Source organism: Girardinichthys multiradiatus, chromosome 5, assembly GCF_021462225.1.
Source record: "Girardinichthys multiradiatus isolate DD_20200921_A chromosome 5, DD_fGirMul_XY1, whole genome shotgun sequence".
Classification (NCBI taxonomy): domain Eukaryota; kingdom Metazoa; phylum Chordata; class Actinopteri; order Cyprinodontiformes; family Goodeidae; genus Girardinichthys; species Girardinichthys multiradiatus.
In genome coordinates, this window is record NC_061798.1 from 19905099 (window position 1) to 19928707 (window position 23609).

At 38.5% G+C, this 23609-nt stretch overlaps 1 protein-coding gene across 2 annotated transcripts in view; it reads left to right on the top strand.

The window, feature by feature from the left end:
* The first annotated feature begins 17367 nt into the window (after positions 1-17367).
* tet2 (tet methylcytosine dioxygenase 2) overlaps positions 17368-23609 on the top strand; it is a 44154-nt gene continuing 37912 nt past the window's right edge. Inside the window, exon 1 of one of the 2 annotated variants that reach the window (XM_047364439.1) lies at positions 17368-17888. The gene's annotated coding sequence lies outside the window, so the exon portion shown is untranslated. The remainder of the gene's footprint in view (positions 17889-23609) is intronic. The other variant, XM_047364438.1, reaches the window with a different exon arrangement.

Here is a 23609-nt window from a genome sequence, read left to right on the forward strand (position 1 = left end):
GAGAAGTTTATTTATTTTGTACCATTCATACACCAGACAAACCAAAGTGCTTTACAGAAACTCAAAGAAAAAATATTAAATTAGCAAAAAAATCTTTACACCTTAAAAAGCTTTGCATAAAAAGAAAGAAATGTTAAAATGCTAATTTAATCCAAGATCTTGTGCTTTAGTCACTCATCAGTGATCGGGCAAACTGTTAATAAGAGAGACACTTTGATCAAAAGCTGCATTAAGATGATTTAAAGGAGCCAACAGATGCTGCAGATTTCAGGTTTTTAAGGATTAAGCTAAGAAACTATATATTACCTCCTCTTGTTAGGTTCTGGTCCTGGGAACACTGAGTAAGCCTAGAGGGCGCTGCATTGTTCATACTTGAGAAGTGGTTTAGAAATGTATTTTGTTTCAAGAGCCTTTAGTGCTTTAGAGACTAATAGCAAGATTTTAAAACCTAGAAAGCCATAAATCTTCAAGTCAGATGAGACCAAAAGTTAACTCTTTGGTCTATATGCAAAATGTATGGATGGTGGAAAAACTAATAATGTACATCACGCTGAACACAGCATTTCCACAGTGAAACATGGTGATGGCCACATTATGCTGAGGGGAGGTGGTCTTTTCTTCAGCGGGGATTAGGAAGATGTTCAGAGAAGAGACAGGGGCAGAGATTAATCTTCTAGCAGGACAACAACTTTAAACATATAACCAGAGTTACAATGTAATGGTTTACATCAAAGCATCTTCATGTGTTAGAATCACAAGTCATAAAGCCCTGACCTAAATCCAACAGACAATCTGCAAAAAGGCTTGTCTGCAAATCTGCAAAAAATCAATGCTCACAGATGTCCTCCACTCAACCAGACTGTGCTTGAGCTACTTTGCAACAAAGAATGGGCAAAAGTGTTAGCGTCTGGTCATGGAAAACAGTTCAAGACACAAAACCAAAATAGTTGCAGCTGTAATTGCAACTGAAGGTAGTTCAGTATAGTGTCGATTCAGGAGGGTGCGTATAAATGCACACCCTATTTTGAAGATTTGTATTTGTAAAAACAGTCACTCTAACATGAGAGAATATGAAAAAGGTTCAAGGAGTGTGAATATTTTTAAGGCACTGTAGCCGCAATTAATCTCAATAGATTCTCATTGATCTTACAGAAATAAAGTGCAACAGATGAGTCAAAATTGGAAGTATTTAGTGTATATTTAACACTGAAATACATCCAAACTACAGTACTGTGCAAAACCTTAACCCACCTGTGATAAATGTTATACTTTGGTTCTAAAAGCCAGTCTTTCTTGTAACACTTTCAGGTGGTCTTAATAAACAGTTTATTAGTCTTTAAAAAGATTTTTCTTTTGATATCTGCTCCTTTTGTATTAAACGTCTTTCCACTCATTGTACAGGGGTTGGACAATGACACTGAAACACCTGGTTTTAGACCACAATAATTTATTAGTATGGTGTAGGGCCTCCTTTTGCGACCAATACAGCATCAATTCGTCTTGGGAATGACATATACAAGTCCTGCACAGTGGTCAGAGGGATTTTAAGCCATTCTTCTTGCAGGATAGTGGCCAGGTCACTACGTGATACTGGTGGAGGAAAACGTTTCCTGACTCGCTCCTCCAAAACACCCCAAAGTGGCTCAATAATATTTAGATCTGGTGACTGTGCAGGCCATGGGAGATGTTCAACTTCACTTTCATGTTCATCAAACCAATCTTTCACCAGTCTTGCTGTGTGTATTGGTGCATTGTCATCCTGATACACAGCACCGCCTTCAGGATACAATGTTTGAACCACTGGATGCACATGGTCCTCAAGAATGGTTCGGTAGTCCTTGGCAGTGACGCGCCCATCTAGCACAAGTATTGGGCCAAATGAATGCCATGATATGGCAGCCCAAACCATCACTGATCCACCCCCATGCTTCACTCTGGGCATGCAACAGTCTGGATGGTACGCTTCTTTGGGGCTTCTCCACACCGTAACTCTCCCGGATGTGGGGAAAACAGTAAAGATGGACTCATCAGAGAACAATACATGTTTCACATTGTCCACAGCCCAAGATTTGTGCTCCTTGCACCATTGAAACCGACGTTTGGCATTGGCATGAGTGACCAAAGGTTTGGCTATAGCAGCCCGGCCGTGTATATTGACCCTGTGGAGCTCCCGACGGACAGTTCTGGTGGAAACAGGAGAGTTGAGGTGCACATTTAATTCTGCCGTGATTTGGGCAGCCGTGGTTTTATGTTTTTTGGATACAATCTGGGTTAGCACCTGAACATCCCTTTCAGACAGCTTCCTCTTGCGTCCACAGTTAATCCTGTTGGATGTGGTTCATCCTTCTTGGTGGTATGCTGACATTATCCTGGATACCGTGGCTCTTGATTCATCATAAAGACTTGCTGTCTTGGTCACAGATGCGCCAGCAAGACGTTCACCAACAATTTGTCCTCTTTTGAACTCTGGTATGTCACCCATAATGTTGTGTGCATTTCAATATTTTGAGCAAAACTGTGCTCTTACCCTGCTAATTGAACCTTCACACTCTGCTCTTACTGGTGCAATGTGCAATCAATGAAGACTGGCTACCAGGCTGGTCCAATTTAGCCATGAAGCCTCCCACACTAAAATGACAGGTGTTTCAGTTTCATTGTCCAACCCCTGTATGTGTCATTCAGTGACAACATATTGTTCTATGTGCGCATAAAAATGTTAGAGAACTGGAGAAATGGAGAACAAAAAAAAAAAGAAATGTCAGGTCTAAAACAAATGAAATGGATAGATTTGAAATGAATGTTAAAAAAAGAGAAACAAAATCCAGCAAAGACCCAAGAGATGTGTTACCCTGCTGCAGCAGATAATCTACTGTATGCCAAGTTTTCAGCTTATAAATCTTTGGTTCAAGATGACATGATATTTTCTGTCTTTGAAACTGTGTATTTACTAGTATCTATCATGGCTAAAATAAAGAAATTTGAACATAGTGAAAATGGCTTTCGAAAGTTTGAGTTCTTACAGCTACCATCCAAGAGGCCCAACTCTAAGAAACATAAGTAGAGGAAGAACAAAACGAATAAAAATCTAAAATTAACTAAAGATGATCCATCCAGCTTGAAGGTTTGTTTTTCTTGAATGCCTATTGAAGGTCTCTTATACCATGCTTCCTAATATCCTTGGAATATTAATTTTTTCATGTTGTGTTTTGCATGTGCATCTCAGTGGGCATAACACATCACATCAAATCTGAAAAGATAAACCAATTTAATCGTTTCTCTTCATGCGGTACAGCAATCATGAATATTTGTAAATCTGAAATTAGTGATGCCAGCAATTTTTAGCCGGCATCAAATGCAGTTTAAGAAAACAACCAGCAGATGGCACTATACATTCTTAAAGTTGTCAAAGTGAAGGAAAACATCAGTAGCTACCCAGACTCAATGGAACGCTTAAAAAAAACCATCGCAAAATAACAGTGACCTTTCGACCCGAGCTTGAGGTCCACTAAGTATATGATCAGAAATCGAACAGAGTTAACTAACAAAATAGAGTTAGCTAAAAAAAACTGGGAACAGCTGTGTCGAGGGCCAAAGCATCTCTATACATGGGCTGCACGCCCTACGGCTGCCAGCGCTGTGCCCTCAAAATACTGATTTTATCTGCTTTTGAGTACTTTATGATCTTAATTTATTTTGATTTCTAGAGAGACATTTAAGATCCCAAATGTATGTACATAATATGCACACCCAAATGCAAAAGGTTTGTGGATCAGACCCTCCTAAAACAGATTTTTAGCCATCACATGTTCAGAACTGCTGACACAGAGTGGAAGAACAGGGTCAGTAATCTGTAAATGACCAGTATGGTATCCAGGAAGTCCCCCATTTGTTGTTGAATCAGTTATATTTCCTGTTGGGTTTAAATTGCACAACTGTGATCGTGAAAGCAAAGCAACCACGCAGTTTAGAGTATGGTTTCATGTCTGGGCTATCAGAGCATCTTGGCGGCCAGCACTCAGATAAGCTAAAGGAAAGGCAGTTGCTGTTGCTATCGGACAGTTGGCCAACAAGGTGATTTCCTCCCAAACAGATATGTTGGGCACTAGATTTGAACAACTGCTTTTTCATCTTACAGCCACAACCTTCAATGTATGTTGTGGGGATTTTATGTGATAAATCAACACAACGTAGTGCTTATTATGAAGAGCAAGGAAAACAAGATATGGTTTTCATCAGTCTTTACAAATAAAAAATCAGAATAATGTGGGATGCATTTGTATAATTATTTCTTAATCAATATTTTGTAGAACCACATTTTGCTGCAATAACAGCCGCAAGGCATTGTGGGTATTTCTCAACTAGCTTTGCATAAAGAGCCTGAACATCCTGCACATTTCTATTTGCAAACTGAATGGACTTTGATCTAAACCATTGCAGGTCTGGCTCCATGTTTAGAGTAACTGTCCTTCTGGTCATTTCAAACTGCATTGTTTCTCTGTGTTAAGTTTCTTCCTACTTTGCACATCTTTTGTCCACCTTCTGTGCAGGCATACTGAGATGTGCTGTGATTTGTTTCAATAAAAGAGGTTGTATTTTTGTTTCTGTTAATTGTAACAACATAAAGCCTGAACATAATGAAAAGCCGAACATAATTAGGACCTAATCATCTGGACATGTTGACTCTGTCATAATTGTCAGTTAAAGGAAGTACCCAAGTGCAGATGTGAGTGGCAACTGAGAACTTTGATAATAAAATAAGAAAACTTACAGCTGTATGTTGTGCGTTGCCACGGACTGGCGACCTGCCCAGGCTGTACCCCGCCTCTCGCCCGTAGGCTGCTGGAGATAGGCACCAGCTTCCCCGCAACCCACTATGGAATAAGCGGTAGAAAATGACTGACTGACTGACAAATGTAGTGGCACAAGGAGAACAAGACATCCAGAATAGGCAGTAACGAAGGAATAGAGAAAGAGGCAGATTAACAGAAGAAACCAGCAATGCAAAATTACAAACAGAAAGCATATATGCAGAGGGAAGTGAAGGGAAAGGCAAGCTGGGGCAGAGGAGCTGAGGGGAGGAGACTACTTAACACAGAGGAGCTAAATGGAGATAAATAAAACCCTAGGAAAATCTAACAGCGGAAATCTAAATGTAAAAAGAACACAATATTAAGCTAATAAACTAATAAACAAAGGGCTGAACTAAAATTGTGACAACTATAGATAAACAACAGGGAAATGGAGAAAACACTGACGTGAAAGGAACCCAAAACTCAAACACTTAAACATCATAACAGACTCAGACTCAAAGGTAGGAAAACCTGAACATCTTCAGGACTAAATGCAAACCAAACACTCAAATGTGTTGCCCCCTTCAAAGCCGTGTCTCAGTATTTCCAGATTTATTTCATAGCAGCTGTATTCAGAGTAGTAAAATAATCTATCAGTCTCTTGGGGCACTTGGACAAAATCTTTTCTGTTAGTCCAGAGGAAAAGATCCATGGTCTGGGTTAAATGTTAAATGTCCTACATGTAGGAGAGACATGTAAAAGGTAGGGAGGAAAAGTGTAATAAAATCCATATTTGTTAAATGCATATTACTATCATGAACAAGGGTTAAAACTTTGCAGAAATATCCTTATTTTAAATTAAGGTTGATTCTTATTTTGATTTATTTAAATCAAGGCAGAGTTCTCAATGTTAGCTTTTGAGCTAGCCTAAAATATCTCATTATTTAATGGTGATTGGTGGTTTGCGCATATCAAAATTAATAACACTGTAGCTTAGTGACGCTAATGAGGTAAACCCTAACTTCACAATGTTCTAATCCAAAATAATCAGATGGCCATATCTATCATTTACTCTGTCCTTACTTAAGGCCTTTCATTGATTGATTTTTCTCAACATTTAAAATTGTAATTCTGTTTTAATAACTGTATTAAAACTTTTGTTTTATTGTGCAGCAGCCTTGTGTTGAAGCAATTTATATATTTTGTGAAGTTTTCTTCTCTCAAGCCTTTAGCTCACTGTTCTTCCTCTGCACCGAAAGCTCAATTTTCCTTAACTGTTCACAAACGCAGCATTGGAGTTTAACCCCTACCCGACCATAAATACAAGTTAAGAAAAAATGCTTGTTCGTATTTTCGTATTAATTCCCATCATATGTATTTTCTAATTATTTAAAAAAAGACGCCAGCAGCAAGTCCTTCATTTCTGAGTAAAAGTAACACCCAGGCTTCATTACAGACAGGCGGCCATGCGCCAGGGGATGAAAAGGTAAGGAGGTTTAGTCACACAGCGGTTCCTTCTGATAATATCGGTTAGTTGAACAGTGTTGACATCAAAACATATTTACACCGGCACCAGATTGAATGCTGTTAAATGAAACTGGCTGGTGGGCTCAAGTTCAAAGTAAGCTACACGATAACAGCAAGCTAGCTTAAAACAGAAAACTAGCTTAAAAATAGGTGAGCTTTGGAGGGACATTTGTGGTTTGACCACGGTAATAAAATAAATGAAACTACTGACCGGATAATATTTATTAAAAATATTTTAGTATTACCAAGTCTACTAATTCATATGCAAATTAGGCTGTACCAGACCTACTGCAACTACCCTAAAAAGGTGCTAAAGGAATGTCAGCAAGTGTCAATAATCTGAGTCAAATAAAATTAGCTGGAGGAAAAAAAACAATAAACCCATAAAATATACAGCTGAAACCAACTTTTAACATACAGGTCCTTCTCAAAATATTAGCATATTGTGATAAAGTTCATTATTTTCCATAATGTCATGATGAATATTTAACATTCATATATTTTAGATTCATTGCACACTAACTGAAATATTTCAGGTCTTTTATTGTCATAAAACGGATGATTTTGGCATACAGCTCATGAAAACCCAAAATTCCTATCTCACAGAATTAGCATATCATTAAAAGGGTCTCTAAACGAGCTATGAACCTAATCATCTGAATCAACGAGTTAACTCTAAACACCTGCAAAAAATTCCTGAGGCCTTTAAAACTCCCAGCCTGGTTCATCACTCAAAACCCCAATCATGGGTAAGACTGCTGACCTGACTGCTGTCCAGAAGGCCACTATTGACACCCTCAAGCAAGAGGGTAAGACACAGAAAGACATTTCTGAATGAATAGGCTGTTCTCAGAGTGCTGTAACAAGGCACCTCAGTGGGAAGTCTGTGGGAAGGAAAAAGTGTGTCAGAAAACGCTGCACAATGAGAAGAGGTGACCGGACCCTGAGGAAGATTGTGGAGAAGGGCTGATTCCAGACCTTGGGGGACCTGCGGAAGCAGTGGACTGAGTCTGGAGTAGAAACATCCAGAGCCACCGTGCACAGGTGTGTGCAGGAAATGGGCTACAGGTGCTGCATTCCCCAGGTCAAGCCACTTTTGAACCAGAAACAGCGGCAGAAGTGCCTGACCTGGGCTACAGAGAAGCAGCACTGGACTGTTGCTCAGTGGTCCAAAGTACTTTTTTCAGATGAAAGCAAATTCTGCATGTCATTCAGAAATCAAGGTGCCAGAGTCTGGAGGAAGACTGGGGAGAAGGAAATGTCAAAATGCCAGAAGTCCAGTGTCAAGTACCCACAGTCAGTGATGGTTTGGGGTGCCGTGTCAGCTGCTGGTGTTGGTCCACTGTGTTTTATCAAGGGCCGGGTCAATGCAGCTAGCTATCAGGAGATTTTGGAGCACTTCATGCTTCCATCTGCTGAAAAGCTTTATGGAGATGAAGATTTCATTTTTCAGCACGACCTGGCACCTGCTCACAGTGCCAAAACCACTGGTAAATGGTTTACTGACCATGGTATCACTGTGCTCAATTGGCCTGCCAACTCTCCTGACCTGAACCCCATAGAGAATCTGTGGGATATTGTGAAGAGAACGTTGAGAGACTCAAGACCCAACACTCTGGATGAGCTAAAGGCCGCTATCGAAGCATCCTGGGCCTCCATAAGACCTCAGCAGTGCCACAGGCTGATTGCCTCCATGCCACGCTGCATTGAAGCAGTCATTTCTGTAAAAGGATTCCCAACCAAGTATTGAGTGCATAACTGTACATGATTATTTGAAGGTTGACGTTTTTTGTATTAAAATCACTTTTCTTTTATTGGTCGGATGAAATATGCTAATTTTGTGAGATAGGAATTTTGGGTTTTCATGAGCTGTATGCCAAAATCATCTGTATTAAGACAATAAAGGACCTGAAATATTTCAGTTAGTGTGCAATGAATCTAAAATATATGAATGTTAAATTTTCATCATGACATTATGGAAAATAATGAACTTTATCACAATATGCTAATATTTTGAGAAGGACCTGTACACTGTGTTAAATGACACACAAACTAGATTTTCTCTCACTGTCTCGTGAAATTAGACAAAACCTTTTCCTGTGTTGGGTCAGTTAGGATTACCAAACCTATTTCATTTTGCTAAATAACCAGAATAATGAAAAGGAGAATTTATTTTTATGGTAGATTAATTAACAAAATTAGAATGAATGGAGCTGCGTCTCTGGAAATATTTTAATGCAACTCCTCAAACACATTGCTTTCCTGTGTGATGTCATGGGAAAAATCTAAATAAATCCCACAAGACTTACTGTATGTGGACCTCCAATTTCTTGATGTCTGAAAGTGCAGTGCAGTGTGTATCTGTTCAAACAAGGGTTAGGTGTCCCAACTCTGCAAATAAACACCAGCACTAAAGCCAAAGACTTTATGAGGATGCACAGTGAAGCTGTTAAGATACCATCTTTTTTTTTTTTTGTGAGGTCTTTACAAATCTTGATCTCGGACCCATATAGATTTTGTGGGCAGAGCTGAAAAGGTGTGTGCATGGTGGCCTAAAAACCTGACTCCGTAACACTGGTTCTACTGGGCGAGGGGTTCCAGCCAACCGTTGTGAGAACATTGTGGTAGAGAAACCCAAAACATATGTAAACCTTTCACTTTTCAGAGAATAATAAAAACTATCCCTCTCATTGGTGCAAACATAAATAATTTCAGTAATCCTTACTGATCTAAAACAAGAAAAGGTTTGTCAGATGATGTCAGAAAGTGAGGAAAAAAGATAATGTGTCTTTTTATACAGTGTATGTAAATATATGGATTATTTCTGGAGCCTATTTGTACCCAGAAGTCAAGATTTCTATTTTGGTGTTTCTGCTCATTACGTTAACCTAACAGTTATTCAGTATTATGTTTACCTTGTAAATAATAAACACAGTTACTAAGTATGACTAAGGGGAACCCCAGTACCACCAGTGGTACTATTTACCACAGCTATGTGCGAACTTTGACCCTACATGAATGCATGTGACTGGTTGATTTCATAGATTTATTCCAAGTAAAAAAGATTTTTTTTACTTCACAAATACACTTGTATTTAACTTGAAATGATCAAATGAAATGTTACACTGTTAATAAGATAATTCTCCAGCAAGCAGATTTCCTTTTAGTCCCATCAGGTCACGGTTGGTTATGTGGACATTAACTGATATACAGACAATATATAATTATTGTTTTCTCTTGTTATAAATCAAGAAGAATTTATATTTTGGTCTTTCAGTGAAGTTTGAATATTTCTCTAACTTCTATTTACATTTAACAACATCTGCTGTCCTCTGCACCTTTAAAAGAGCTAATTTTCTAGTACTAAATATTTAAAAGACATTTTTATATATAGACTCAAAAATTTTAAATGTTTTGTTTCTATTAACACAAGACAACATGCTTGGAAGGTAAAACCATAATCTTCCTTATCTCTTTAATGTGCTGAAAAGTATATATATGCTTTCTTAACTATTGGTATCCCTGAGAGTAAAATAAAACGTTCAAACCCCGGAATGCTTACATAAGACTGTTAAAAGCTGCTCTCTCAGTAGTTCTGTGACAGAGGGATACAGGAGTGTAGCCTAGCTGCTGCAACAGAGTACAATACTGAGACAGTTGGCAGGCAGACAGTGGGGGGGGGGGTCCAGAAACCACCTGTGTGATGATGATGAATCGAGATCTTGTTTAAACCGGCCAAGGCTTCTAAAATGAACAGTCACAAATGCTGCACACCAGCTGTCTGCACATGGAGGGACTGTATCTCATGTTTCTTCTTTCACAGAGACACAGATGACCTCTGTGGTGGCAGAAATGTTTGCTGCTGCCGTCGTTGCCGCTGCAAAGTGACGCGCCAAAATATATTTCCACCCTCAGCAAGTAAGTCCTGAAGTCAGAGCTGTCAAAGTGTACATTAGAAAGAGGATGCACACGTTTGAATTAAAAAGCTTTGTTCATACAAAAACCCGCCCGAGCAAAACTTAGAGTACTTGAAAACGTCTTTTCCAAAACAAAGGGAGCACTAGGTAGCAAAAGTGTGTCTTATGCTCCGTTTCAGTTGTGGACTCACAAAGCAAAACATAATAAAAACAAAGGAAGAACAAAGACAATCAACTCTGAGGTCAGACAAGAAAAAAACTATGCGCCCTACCACATCAATAAAGTGTGCACTGCAAAAGTATTCACAATACAACTTCAAACATTTACTCCAATACCCCTAAATAAGACTCAGTGAAACAAATTCCCACTAGGGGCCATCTAATTAGTAAACAAGATTTATGTTAATCTCAGTATAAATACAGCTGCTCTGAGAAGGTCTCAGATGTTTTGTAGAGAATATTGGTGAGCAAGCAGCATCGTGAAGATCAAGGAACACAGCACACAGGTCAGAGATAAAGCTGTGGGCAAGTTGAAAGCAGGGTTAGGATATAAAACAAGCTTTGAACGTCTTGTTCTTGCTACAGAAATCCACAGCTCAAATGTAAGAAACTGTTAACATTGTTACGACAAACTGCGAACATGTGGAAGATGATGTTCTGGCCAGATGAGACTGGAAACTCAATATGTTTTGGGGGAAACTAACCCTGCATATCACCACAAATATATCACCGTTATGTTAAAACATGGTGGTGGAAGCATCATGTTGTGGGGGATGCGTTTCTTGAGTTGGTACATGGAAGCTGGCCAGAGTTGTTGAAAAGGTTTCATGGTGTTGCAATCTTCATATAGCCTATGCCATCTTTATTTGGGGCGACACTTGTGTTCTTCAGACCCTCAGAGAGTTCTTTGCCATGAGGTGCATGAGAAAGCTGCCTTCAGAGAGGGAAAATGACTAATTGGGAACAGTGTGGACATTTTCACTTAGGGTTGTACTCACTTTTGTTGCCAGTGGTTTAGACATTAATGGCTGTGTGTTGTTGTGTTAAGGGGACAGCAAATGTACACTGTTATGCAAGCTGTACACAGGCCACTTTACATTGTGTCAAAGGGTCATTCATATCTTCAGCATTGTCCCATGACAAGATATAATAAAATATTGACCAAAATACCAGGGGTGTACTCAGTTTTGTGAGATACTGTATGAATGTTATGTTCGGTGATATGGTAGGAAACGTAACACTTATTTAGAAAGTTCATCGCCACTTCTCTGGTTAACACACAAGTCCAGCATACTAAATGATGAACACTGCTTCAAGTTTGGTTTAAAAACTCAATTTCTTTGCGGAAGAAATTGATCATTTCAGGTTGTCATACTTAGCCAGCAGGGGGTGTCCTCTTCAGGCCTTGATCTAGTAGGATCACTTCAGGACAGTGTAGTAGCGAATGCCAACCTTAGGTTAGCAGATCTGAAATTGTGATCATTACATTAAAATTTTGCTTTTATTCTATTAATTCAGCTTTCAACAGCAGAACATTGTGATTCATACAGATGCAGCGTATTCCCAGTAGTCATGCTTTTTATATAATCTTTGTCATCTGCATAATAAAACTCTGTGAAAATCCTTGAGCTTTGAACATGACCACTCTCTAAATACATAAGAGTTAAATGAGCGTAGTCAGGCTTTCAGCTTGGAGCAGTGCAGCTGGAGGGCAGAAACATCCTGCAACCTGAACTAATCTTCACATCTTATGAAGTGGTCTCTTTCCCGAGGAACAACAGTTGGACATGATTAGCCTTGTCCAACCCTGCTGTGCAAAGGGGAGGAACTCTGGTAATTACTGAAATTGGCCTCAGTCGTGCTCACAAAAAGAGATTGTGAAGCAAGACAAAAGATGTGACATAGAGGGGATGATAACACCTAGAATTTCCAGTTATTAAGATTTGACTACTGGAATGCTAGACATTAATTGATTTGTATTCACTCTGCATGTGTGCATGGCACCCCCCCTCCAACCTCCACCGCCCTGCACCAAAACCCCCACTGAGGGCTAAACAACTGGGCTTTGTGAGACCCACACTAACGACTCTCCCTTGTCTTTTTAGATAACTACAGGAGGAGGGGCAGCATCTAGTTGGTGGGGTAGGGGGTCACTCGTTTTGTGTATTGGCTCAAGCAGATTATACCTATTTATTACCCAATTTATACCGCTGTATGTGTAGATTGCCCCAGGTGAGATGTGTGCTGAGCCATGATTGATTGTGAGAGGTGATGCTTTTCTCAGCTTTGTGACGAGCCCCCTGGCTCTCAGTCAGACCTCAAAAGGTCTCCCACTCTGAGGCTGAAGGGGAAGCTGTAAATCAGTGGATCTGTCACAAATCTGTCATCAGTGAAAGTCTCCGTCTCATTAGGGCCAAATGATTCACAACAGTTCAGTGGGACCTTACATCCATGTCATAAAAACACATTTCGAAACGTTTTGCGCACACTCTTTATCTCGCAGTTGAAAATATATTTATCTTGTTTAGATTCAAGTACGATGTACCACTTTTAAAATGTACTGTAAAGTAAATGTAGCACAATACAAGTGTGTTTTATCAAATGTCTTGCAGATCTATCTTTATGTGAAAAAGAAGAAGGAAGCCTGTTACAGGATACTGTAAACAATTAAAAAGCATTTATTAATCCACAGGTCCCTAACCAGAAGCCCAGATTTGAACTTGGCCTTCTGTAAATCAAACAGAGTGAGAATAGCTGTCACTATTTGAGCATTTTAGGTGAGAAAGCAGGCAAGTGACAAGTGTGCCTGAATTTTAATTGCCCTGGGTCAGTGTGAGGTCAGTGCTCTGTGTTTACACATGGGGTGATGGCACACGCCTGCAATCCTTTGAAATGTGATGGGCTGAGAGCAGTGACAATATTTACAAATTACAGTAGCTGTCAGAGGAAACAGCCCAGCAAGGAGCTCTGCCGCCTGAATGCTTCTGCTATCGAAACGGTGGCAAAAAGCGCCAGTAAGTTCATTACTGGAGTCCTGTTCCTCCAAAGAGTGACCTGCAGGATGTTCTCCTTTTATACAAGTGGCAAAAACACATCAAGCAGCTGCTTTTGTATGACGGCTGTGAAAACAGTTTTCTGTTTTTGCATAATTTTATTTTCCAGTAATTTACAGTTGAAAGCAGATATTGTCATATACTTTACTGTTTGTCTCGCTATCTGACATTAAGGCAGACTAAATCTGAATAATGACAAAGGGGTTTAAAAATTAAACGTCCAAAGTTTACATGCTAAAATATTCTGTCATCATCAATACTACTAATAATTTTTACCAATTTTTCGTTTTGATCGCTTAAACTTATCAACAAAAACACAATGTTTTCGTTCCCCCAACACTCTGTGTCAAGGGGAGACCCTGGCTGCGGTCTGCAGCGCCACCACCATGGACTCTCTATGGAGTCACATTGAACGTCTAATGCTTTCTTCCGAATAAATGTTTGAGGAAACTTTTGTGCACTTTATGCAGTTGGCCATAATAATTTAGCTTCTGCTCATTTCAGAACATTAAACTGCGTAGACAAGGTTCATATCTCAATGAACGAACATTTAAACCAGACAAACTCAAAATAATACATTAGGAACGGGCTATTAGCGTATCGTGGAGAAAAAAATTGTCATCCTATGATTTTTTAAAGTTTTTTGTGGGACTTTGACTGGGTGCAGTGATAGATTTAGAACCAACAAGATTGACATCTAACAGTTTTTATCGTCATCACAATAATTACCACAAGATGATGAAATTTAAAGTACACTTCATGCATCCCTTTAATACATACAGTTAATAGGTACAATTTAGATTCATGTTACATAGAAATGTAACAATCTCCAATATTCAACTTTTAATAAAGGCTTTTTTTTATAAATGATCTAGTTTTTTTTCATTTGTTGTCCTTATGACTGAAGTTGAGGCCTATTTTTGTTTATTTTCAGTTTTTTATTTTTAGTTTCATTTTATTTGACCTTCACATGCTGAATATTCAGGTGTGTTGTTTAAAAATACATAAAAAATAAAGATGTAATTTATTTAATTTTTGCCATGCTGCTGGTTTTTTTTTTTTTTTGGTTTTTTTTTTTTGGCTGGTTGAAAAGAAAAACTTGAATAATCTGCTTTAAATCTTTGGAGGAAAATAAGTTGTTTTCTTCAAAAAAATGAGTTCGCTGATTAATTGACAAAAAACATTTTTCAGCGGCCTCTTATTTGAAGAGGAGTAAAACTCATGTTTTCATTTTAATATAGATCACTAATCTTATGTTAAAAGATAATGCTGACTGAACTCACTTTGTTTTTCAACTGCAGCCTTAGTTAACAGCAAGATGGAAGGAGACTTTCCGGTCCAAACAACCACCGAAAGCCCTGCATCACTATTGAGAGGTACCTTATGTAGTACATATAGTGGTGGCAGGAGCAACTTTACTGACCTGCGGTTACAAACAGGGAAAAGACAGCTCTTCATTTATTTACTCTTAACATCCACAATGTCCTCTGAGCCTAATCTGAGAGACACCGTGGGTCAAACAACACATCTGACAAGAACATGTCAAAGTCCAACTCTCGGTTTTATACAGTCGAAACCAGATGTTTACATGTGCTGAATGAAAAGACAGAATATTTTTCCTCTCTGTTTGACATTAAACCAGACAAAACCTTTCCTGTTTATGTCTGTTAGGATTACCGAAATTATTCTCGTTTGCTTAAACTTTCCCCAAATTCAGAAGTGATCATTACTTACTGTTTGGTAGATTTACCTTTTAAACTGTAATACTTGTGTTCAACATTTTGGGTTTCTTTCCACCAGTCTTTCACTGTGGTTTGCTGGAATTTTGGTTCATTCCATTCGGACTGAACCGGTGTAACTGAGTCCGGTTTATTTGCTGCCTTGCTTGCAGACACCGTTTCAGCTCTGCCTACTAATGTTTTATGGGACGGAGATCAGAGCTTTGTGATGGCCTCTCCAGAACATTGAATTTTCTGTCCCTAAGTCACCAAGCAATTAATTTGGCTTAACGCTCAGGGTCATGACGTATTTGGAAACCCATTTGTGTCCAAGCTTCGAATTCCTAGCTGATGTCTTGAGAAGTTGCTTCAAGATTTCTACATAATGCTAGTTGAGCAGTATGACGAATAAATATTGCAACATTTTTATAGTAAAGTGGTGATCGTGATTTTATCACGATTTCCCAACACAAAAAGGATAAGCTCATGAACAATAAACTTAACTCACCATAACTTAGCACAAAGGGATCCTAACAATGTTCTAATGAGTTTGCACTGTCTTGTATAAAGCAAAAAAGACATTTAAGAAAGACCCACTATGGAATAAAATAGTAGAAAATGACTGACTGACTGACTGACACTTTCTCATTTAATGGTTTTCTTTATGTTTATGACTATTTACATAGTACGTAGATCCTCTATGAATAAACACATGGAATTATGTAGCAAACAAAAAAATTGTAAAAGAACTTTAAATATGTCTTATATTTTAGATTCCTTAAAGTAGCCGCCCTTTGCTGTAATGACTGAAATATTAACCTCTGGCCGTCTCTCAATGAATGTCTGGGAAGTTCTTCCAAGACTCTTTGGAAAACCATTTCAGGTGACCACCTCATGAAGATCAGGGAGAGAACGCCAAGAGAGCAAAGCAGTAATCAGAGCAAATCATGGCTATTTTGTAAAAATCAAAAATATTTTTGGGGTTATTTCTCACTTTTTATTTACTACATAATTCCATATGTGTTCAATCACAGGTTTGTTGTCTCTGTGAGAATATACAATTTAAATAGTCATGAAAATAAACAGACCCATTAAATGAAACTAAAACTCCTGACTGGTAGTGTATGTATACACTCTACCTCAAACTTTTTTTTCAAACTTTAAGCAATTTCTTTTATTTCAACACAAAACAACACTGTAGTAAATTTCACTTATGCTATCTAATATAAATATGACTGTATGAAAATTCTGATTATTGTGTGCAAGTTCATCACAATATTCAGTTTCTAATTGGTAGCAGTTTTCATCATTTCATCACACTCTAATCAACGCGCAGTGAACGTTTTGGTATTCCTAACTGACCTAAACCAGGAAATGTTTTGTCTGATTTAATGTCAGAAATTGAGATGAAGAGTTTGTGTTTTTCAATATACAGTATGTAAATATCTGGTTTTCTAGCAGTGTCTCCACCTTTGTTGGCAGTCAACTTCTATTCCAAAGGCATAAAACAGTTTATTGTTAACAAAGATTTCTCATCATGTGAGCACAATCACATTGTGCTTTAGTTGTAATAAGTAGCAGTCCAATGGGGGAGAGCTTATTCCATCTGTGCAGGATCTGTGCTGGAGTCCAGACGTGACTCCTCCTTCCTCTCTGCCACTCCACCCTCCCCCATCCTGTGTAAAAACAAATCTACTTTTCTGCTCTGAAAGTATTGAGTCAACAAATGTCACGATAACCAGGCAGGGGCTTCTGGGAAGGAGGTGGGGGTCCCCTTTTTAAGCCTGAAGCACCGCAAAAAGCGGATTATTTTTGGAGAAGGCACACCTGTTAGTTTAATTTAATGGTAAAATGAAAGTGTTATTCAACTGTTTTTGGGTGCGTGCGTGTGAAACACATATGTACATGTGACACATATCTATATAAAAAGCGATGGTTAAAGGTTTAGTTCATGCATGCTTGGAGGAGATAGACATCTCTCTCAAGCCCACGTGGCCGGTGTCAGGAGGAGGAAGATCTTTGGCAGAGGTATGAGGTAAGCTGTGCTTCCTGCACACAAGTTTCTCTAAAAATGAGCCAGCGCTGTTCCCAAAAAAAGATGCAGCTGCTCGAAATAACTCCCAAGCTGGCTTGCTTTGATCGTAACTGTAACGCAGCTCTTTTACACATGGAAAGTCCTTTAACCTCTAACTGAAAAAAAGAAGCAAAAAAAACCCCTCAAAATAGGCAATGAGAAAGGGAGGGAAAAAACCCTGAGTCACTTGGCTTCCTGTCTGAGAAAAGGAAGGGGTGGAGGCAGCTTCTTCTCTGCCACAGTCAGACAGTTGGGACCCATGTAATATTGAGCAAGAAGTGCACTGGTTGGGGGGCGTGGAGTCCTGCTTTCTGCACAGAAATCCACTCCAGTGCTTTAGGGCAGCCATCATAGTGTTCATTATTGTGTACAGCTGAGGGAGGAAGAAAAAAAAGAGGGAGCTGACCGGGGAAAGAAAACCTGTCTCTTTGTGTGAGAAGGACCCACCAGGAAAGTGTTTTTCGGATATATATATATACATATATATATCTTTTTTTTCTTTTGTCTTTTTGGAGGTTTTTGCCACAGAAAGGCTCCTCTCCCTGAGCTTGTCCACTTTCATGTCTGCCAAAGCTGTCTTACACTAGACTGACGCACAAGTATGCTCCTCCAGCCAGCAAAACAGCGACACCCAGGCTTCTCCTGATAATGAGAGCCAACGTCAGACTGGTTTCCATGAATATTGATGTGGAGCATAGACTGTTTCATAGAACAGAAGGAGGCAAGATGGCTGCCCTTTAGGATTTGTTAAAGAGGCGATCCAGACAATTTGCTGGAATTTCTACAAAGTGGAGGGACATAAAAAGAAGGTAAGAACATGCTCAGTTTGTTACTCCTCTGTTGACCCCTTTACCTCTGTAACCTTAAGAGGATTTTTCTTTCATTTTCCGGTCAGGTGAGACAGAGCAGATGTCCCCCACTGTAAAAAAAAAAAAAAAGCAGGAGCCAACATAATAAGGAGGGGATATTAGATAAAGCTATTTCAACATGGCTGACGATTTTCTTTCTGGTTTTGCCAGCTTAGCGTGGAAGCTGGTGTCTTGTTTCCTTGCTGTTCTTATTTTAAATTTATCATAGAAAATGTCGTACACCTTGTTCAGGAGTTTTTCTTCGGGCATAATTTAAATACCAGAGCTTCCTTATCATTATAAAAACACTCTCTTGTCCTACTCATTTAAAATAAATGCATGTATATATGTATATATGAGTTTTTAGGATAGATGTGCTATTAAATAAACAAGTTTTGAAATATTTCAGGAATTTTTCATTTGTATGTGTAATTAATAGCTATTATACATTAACATTTTTCATTATTTAGTCTATCTAAAATCTCTCAGTTTCATATCTGCTGCTATGTATGTCCTGTAGGATTATTAATTGAAGAGTAAAAGTCCAAGCTGGACTGGTCCAGCACTGAGTGGATAGCGCCTGCACAGCAGCAGAGCCGAAATAGCTCCTGGCTTTGTGTGTATCTCTGTGAATCAGCTTTCATTGCTTTCGCCACTGAATGACACACACAGGAACACACACACACACAAACAGACACAAAGGCAAATCCCAAGGAGAGGCAAAAAGAGGAGAGGCAGGAGGGCAAGGTCAGAAAGCTCTGAATCAAAGGAAACTCAATCTTACAACTCCATTACCTGAAGCAGAACACAAATGTTAATTTTAGAGCAGATTCTTGCAAAAAAGAGACTTGTCCCTGGAGAACAATAATAAGCTAAAAATTACAAGTGAAATAAAACCAATGATTGCTGCACTAAAAGCAGGCAAATGTGACAACAATTCTGCTTTTCTCAAGTAATCTTCCATTATGGGTCTTTGAAAGAGGAACATTCATTGTTTGAGCTGTAACTATATTCTACAATTAAATACTATTCCACTATGTTTGAAATAGCAGTCTGTTATGGTTTAAGCTAATGCCTGTTGGAGAGGGGGGTGGGGGGGGGGGGGGGGGGGGGGGGGGTGGGGTAGCTGTCACTTTTGTGCAGAAGTGTTGGGCTTCCACCCCAATCAAAAGATATGTTTTTTACAATTTTTTATATATTATTAAGTTAAAATATGTTTGTGGTAGATATGGTACAATTCATCTGGTGTGATGTCAACTATATGCTTCTGCTACGATGAAGCGACAGCCAATTTTGTATTTTGTACAATTATTATTATTAATAGTAGTAGTATTATGGATCGTTTGCTGGTCATTCTGTAGCTTTGTTCGTTTTATACCCAACTTTTTCAGGTACGAAATGGAGCCGTCTTCCACGGGTTGTTTCAACCCAACCATGCATCAATTTGTTAAAATCAGATGAATGTTTTGTTCCCTCTTTATCAACAAACAGTTCAGAGTAATTTTGCATAATCTACACACAGTCTACCTTAATGAAAAGTGGTTATATGACACCCATAAATAATATTTACCAGGAGGAGGTTGCTCAGCGGTATTGTTGTTTGTTTAGGGGTCATAATTTGTCATATTTAATAAGACTTATCTGGGTAAAAAAGAGGATTTACTGCAAAGGAGAAAAGCTGATATGCAAGGGTTTAGATACACAGGTAAGAAATGGTTTGTTTATGGGTACAAATTGGATCCTTGGGTATGAAATGAGAGTCTAAATGTCTTGAAGGAACAAACTGACCCAGAACCTGTTCTTCATGCTTCAAGAGCTGGTTATTCATTACGACATTTCAAGTCAAATTTTAAACCGCAAATAGTTGTTTTGGTTTGATTAGAGGTCCTAATATGTAATATTTTATGAGAGACAACAGGGCCAAATGGGGATAAGAACCAATATAATATTTCACAATTTTTATGACCATTAGTCTCCATATTTCATGAATGAATGAAATCTTACATACAAGCAATATAAGCATAAATAAATGTAACAAAGAAGCATGCCAGACAAGCTTATTAACTGAGATAATTTAATATAAAAAGTAGAACCAAAATAAAATAAATTACCTGTTGAAATGGTTTCATTTATCCTGTATATACATCATGGATAAACAGATGAACTATCTATAATTATTTACACCTATGTAATAAATGTTCATCCATATCATGGTTATCCAGGTATTCATCAAAATACATAACTACAAAGGAAAATAAGACATGCAATGGTTAGTAAGTGAGTAAAACTTTTATATAGCACCTTTCAAGATAAAAATCACAAAGTGTGCCAACAAAAAATAAATACATAAGATCAAATTAAACAAAAGCAGGTTTATAAAGATAAGTTTTTAGCTGGCCTTCACTAGACAGTACGAAATGGTTTTGTTTACAAGTATGGAAATAGGAAGGTACGAATTGGCTAAAAGCAAATTGACCAAAAGCCTGTTGTTATTGTGATTATTAATCGTATATTAACATTTTTACTGTTCTTCAAGGGCCTCATGCCTCATTGTTAGCAAATATCTAATTAGTTAGTTAGTTAGTTTTTTCTTGAATTCACAAACAGCTTCTTTAAGATTAACATCTAAATGGCTCGTTTGAATAGAAGAGATCTCCTACAGGGTTTGCATATTGGCCTTGTGTATTCTGCTGCCTGCAGTCATAATGTAGCTGCAGTTCAGCCTTAGGTCACAACAACATAAAAACATGTCTGTAAGGTGGATGACCTTTAATGTAACCTGACAGCATAGGTATGCTTCACACCTGTAGTCGTTCTACTATAGAAGATCTTTGTGATACTTTGGAGCTGGATACAGGGGCGTTAAAGAAGAGAGAAGAGTATTGAGCTCGAAACAGTGTCAGCTGCTTGTTTCTAAGCTTTTATGAGAGCAGTTGATGACAGTTTATTACCACTCTCCCCCTAATGTTCCCTTTCCCTCATAAATCCTTTTTCCTCTGTAGTTATCAAAGCAAACAGTGTATCTTTCACCACAAAAATCATCATTTTGTGATCAAGTACCCCTCTTTAATCACTACATAGGTGTTCTAAATAGTGCAACAAACTTCTTTGTGGTGAACTCACTGAATCCAAAAGGTTCAATTAAATTAAATTCAGTTTTATTTGTATAGCGCCAATTCACAACACATGTTGTCTCAAGGCACTTCACAACAGTCAGGTACATACATTCCAATTAATCCTAACCATTGAACAGTGCAGTCAGGGTTAGTTATTTATTCAAATTGGATACAAAGTTTTTCTGTTTAAGGAAGGTGGGCTATGTTTTCACTTGGCAATCACGGTCGATGGGCATGCAGCGTCAACACATGTGCTTAAGCTACTTTTATATGGAAGTATTTAAGTGTGTTGTGACTGCATAGGTTCAGGAGATGGGTCTGTGTGTGTACGTACTCGTATAAACAGCAGTACCCATTCTCTTCCCGTTTAATGATATTGCAGATTGCTGGAAGCTATTAAACTTTATTTAGATTAGAAAAACAGCATCAGTAATTTCCCTGTCTTCAGCTGCACTGGATGCATAGTTTACAAATGCCAATCTTGACCTAAAAATTAGAAGTGGAATTTTTACAGCAGGAATTTTCATTGGTCTCTGCACGCTTTGACGTAAATCGCTGAAAGGGCACCAGCATTAATAGGGTTACAGGGGCCTGAGTGGGGGATGGGCCATATAGATCAATCACACAGAGCTGCTCTCATCTATCCACACCTACAGATAAAGCTGCGCGGTTGGATAGCTTCTTCGTCATGGCAGTAAGCCCCCTTTAAGTCACTCCCGGGGCAAAGACAATATCACCTTTGGAAATAATGTCCAGTTGCCATAGCGCAGTACAACAATGCTGTTTGCCTACAATACCCAAGGCTTTGCCCAAGTTCTCACCTCTGACCCTGCTACGTCCAGCCAAGTATCATTTTTCCAAAACTGGGGGTTGGCTACAGCACAAGCGACACAGAAACAAAACATGCTCAGTGTTGGTTGGTTAGACATTTAGGAATGCACTGCTTATAGATAGCAAGACAAAATAGTAAGAACAAAGAGTTGTATTGATTGCTGCAATATTGATTTCTCAGTTGTCTGCCAATGGAGGGTTTGTTTTCCATAGAGATGAGGAGAATAACTGGAAACCACAATCTCATGCAAGGGCAAAAGAATCACACTCTGTCACTTTTTTTAGACATTTGCACAGAAAGAATCTAACAAACAGCGGACAAGAGTAGGATTGTCCTACTTGCTGTAAACTAAGAATAAAAAGGGTATTTCCTCAGTAAAGCTGACCATCTAATGCCTCAGACATGCATTTAGAGTTCATGTCAAGATTTGGCTTAGTTTTACCAGCTTACCTATTATACTAGGACTTTCTTTATGATGTCTGTCATTTCTTTTTTGTTGACTTACTGTAGGCTCAAGAATAAGTCAAAATATCTCCAAACCAGATTCAAATAGATCTCAGACTTCTCAAAGCAGCTGCGATGCACACCTAACTTGTGACAGGTTTAAAAGTTGGTATTTCTCAATAGAAACAAAAGTGTTGCCTGTAATTGGAACATCACATGACACATAAATGTGCACGATGTTCTTCCTCTTCCACGATGTCCTGCGCTGCTAGCTGAGCTGAGGCGTAATTATGGGCCCTGTGAACATATATTGATGTCAGGGTTTACCTCAGGGATGAGACAGCGCGGGCAGCGACTCAAAACCTTCTGCCACGTGAGGATACGCACATGGCTTTTCTGTTTACAAACAGTATACTTGGCATTCTGCTGAGAGGGAAGCAAGCGAGGTGTTACGTAATCGCCATAAAGCAAATAGCATCCCTTCCTGCTTCTCGCCAAGACTATCCTCCTACGCTTGGACAATCAGCTCGGGCTTCTGCTTTCGCCGTTTTAAGCCACGAGAAGCTAAGACCCACAGTTACAGCCCAGTTATGCTATAAGACTGGGAGCAGGTCTTTTCTTACGTTCCTTATTATGACCGCTCAAGGCCTTATTAACAGCAGCATGTTAGGAGCTTAACAAGCCGTTTCCCATTTTGCTACAAGTATATTTTGACAGGTGATGCTTTGGTTAAAGGGAACAAGTAATTTTATTAAATAAAACAAAACAAAAAAAAACACCAGCACACAGTAGTTTTTTATTCACTATGCATTACATTGCATAAATTGTTAATTGTTAAGCCACTGTTAATTTTAGATAAATTTTCATTAAAAACTTGATTAAGTAACAAAAACATGTAGTTAGTAAATATAAAAATCATATTGTTATATCTTCTTATGTGTGCAACAAAAGTTGTATCGTAAAAAAGTAATAATACTTACACCTTTGCCACTTTATTTTGCTAATTGTTCCCCTGCAGTGCCAATTTGTGTCCCTTACCGCATATTTAGATATTTCATATTGGTATTTAGTGGTTAATTATGGAGTTAAAGAATCCTACAGAAGGAAATACTCCCTATTATTTAAGTGTCTACTTTTTTTTCCTGAAAACTTTATATTCCATTTGCACTGACTGGATTCTGATCCCCATTCTGGCCATTTGAGTCTTATGAAATATGACAGATTATAACCCTTGACACCAGAATAACCATACGTTACCTCCTGCTGGTAGATTTTGATTGAGTCACATAA